Genomic DNA, 2,609 nt, shown 5'->3' with positions numbered 1-2,609 from the left:
CCCGCTGCAGCGTGGCTGCCACAAACTCCTCCACCTGCCAGCCAAGAGCACAGGGAAGAGTGGTCAGGAGAGGAGAGACCCTGGTGGTCCCACTGCCCACCCCTGCCCAACCACCCCTGTGCCAGGGCAGGGCAATGGTGACACAGCAGTGGCTGCAGGGGCAGAGGGAGGCAGCCCAGCCCCTTCTCTGCCTCCTCTCCCTGCTCTGCTACAGCTGTGCCACAGGATGGGAGCTGGAAAGCCAACTGGGATGGGTGAACAACCAAAAAACACCAAGGGTTTGTATGAAATGCAAACTGATCTTGGAAAATTGAAACAGGGGCAGACGGGGCCAGCGAGGGCTGCGGAGCTCCGGGAGGCGCCGCTCCCCGGCTGCCAGAGCACAGCCTGGCTGCAAGGCTGCAGCTGGGAAGGGATTTAGCACAGCTCAGATAAACTGTGTTACAGCAAAAATCACACCTACCCGCAGCCCCCAACAGCTCTGGGGACCAGCACAGCCCCCTCCCTGCCCCTGCCCAGTATGGCTCCCTGGGGCTCCAGCTCCTGCTCCTCAGCTCCCCGGTGTCAGACACCACCTACCCACACCACACAGCCAAAACTCAAGCCCGGCCATTTACCACCTGTGTCACTTATTTTGTGACTTTCTGACAATTTCTTTTTCTCTTTCCCCAAGCCATAACAATCCCCTCTGGCTGGCACTGGCCCTCTCAACACTTGGCACCAACACCTTTGATCCCACAGACTTCCTGCTCTTCTACATAAGAAATCAGGGAGTTCCAGTTCAGGGTGAGCTCACCAGCCACAGAGGCACCAGTCTCTGGTGTATTGGGTTTGTTACCCACAAAAGGCACATTACAAAACAAGGGGAACTATTCTGGAAGACAATGCATGAGGGCAACAAGGTGCTTTTGCACCAAAACCCCCCATTTCCAGCCTCCAGGGCACAGACACTGGTACAGGCAACATGCTTCCTCATCAGCAGAGGAGCTGATGGCTGCCAGGTTGGCTAAGCACATCCGTGCTGCATGGAGGAGGGAGGCTGGCTGGGAGGGCTGTGGAAAAGGTTCAGTGACCTTCTGGGCTGATTAGTCTAGCAATGAAATGCTGTGAAACAGCAAGAATAGGGAGTAAAAACAAGTGTGGGAACATCTGCTCTCACAAAACAGTGACACACAAGCTGAAAGGGTTGGAGTTATATTTAATGCAAAAAATAGGAACATCGTGAACAAGTAATCTACCAGGAGATAGCTGCTGAGAAAAACAAAAGGTTAAAAAAACCCCTGATCTGCAAGGAAAGAAAAAACATCCTAATCAAGAAGGAAATTAAAAATATCTAAATCTAGAAGGGGGAAAAAATGCTTGAAAAATAAAACACGGGGCATGTTTTTGCTCACACAGAAAGAGCATCCTGGGCCTAACAAGGAAATCGAGTCAGTCTCATGAAAATCCATTGTGTGGGGTGGAAAAGGTAAATAAAAGACACTGTGCACTTGAGGGGGTGCACAGCTGCTGCCCTTCCTGGGTCTGGCTTTGGGAAGAGGGATCCCACTTGCTCCCACCCTGATCAGCACCAGGCCAGGCTCCAGGGTGCCCACAGCAAGAGCCACAGAGGGCCCTTGTGCTGCAGAACCTGCTTACAAAGAGCTCTGCACCTGCTGTCCCTGCCCGAGGGAGGTCCCTGGGACACAACCCCGGCTGGAACCTGACGGCTTCTTTGTCTGCATTTGTTTTTTGGTGGTTATTTCTTTTTATACCAGACTCATGGCCAGACCCAGAAACCTGGTAAAACCCTTCCCCCTTTCCCACCGGGTGGGTGTGGCAGAGGCAGGTGAGGACAAAGCAGCGCTGGCTGCCGCAGGGGCACCGCAGTGACACCGGCTGGGTCCCCTCTGTCACCGCAGCGCACACACAAAGGCTCCTTTGTCCCCAAGAGCAAAGTGAGGGAACCTGGGTTGACAGTGACTGCCTCTGCTCCAGGCGGCCACAGTTAACTGCATAACCAGGTCACCAAGTTAAAAAAGAATACACAACAAGCTAGGACGAGGAAGTTAAAATAAATACCCTGCTCAGCTGGGAATGTCATGCTGCCTTCCTGACCTGGCATGGTGTGGGACAGCCCGTCCCCTTCTGGGCTCAGAGTGGACAGAAGTCCTGTATTTTAACAAATCTTTTTGGTACCAGGGTCAATGAGCCCCAGATGGCCTTTGAAATAACAATATTGAAAGTATTTTGTGGCTGCCCATTCATGGAGACATGGACAAGTGCTGAAGGTATCAGCACATAGACTGATAGAAGGGTTTGGTCTGGAGGGACCTTAAAGCCTATCCAGTCCCACCCCCTGCATGGGCAGGGACACTTCCCACCAAGCCCCATCCAACCTGCTCTTGAACACTTCCAGGGATGGGGCAGCCACAGCTTCTCTGGGAAACCTGGGCCAGTGTCTCACCACCCGCATAGGAAAGAATTTCTCCCTAGTCAGCCACACACTCCAGCTGTTGCTCCCCGGGCCTTTGCCACGACCAACCTGAGCAATGTCTGTGAACACAGTGTCTGAGACGCTCTCACACAGCGTGGCCACGAGCTGCAGGACCCGCAGCTTCCTCCCATGC

The 2,609-nt window shown here is 53.7% G+C and overlaps 1 protein-coding gene across 1 annotated transcript in view; it reads right to left on the bottom strand.

Annotated features, from left to right (window-relative positions):
* The window catches only part of TANGO6 (transport and golgi organization 6 homolog (Drosophila)), a 37,929-nt gene that overhangs the window by 6,258 nt on the left and 29,062 nt on the right, over window positions 1–2,609 (bottom strand). The gene's annotated exons all lie outside the window — the stretch shown is intronic.

The sequence above is a fragment of the Chaetura pelagica genome, unplaced genomic scaffold (assembly GCF_000747805.2).
Source record: "Chaetura pelagica isolate M959 unplaced genomic scaffold, ChaPel_1.0 scaffold232, whole genome shotgun sequence".
Taxonomy (NCBI): Eukaryota; Metazoa; Chordata; class Aves; order Apodiformes; family Apodidae; genus Chaetura; species Chaetura pelagica.
Note: the sequence above shows the minus strand (reverse complement) of the source record. Positions and strands in the feature narration are given on the sequence as shown.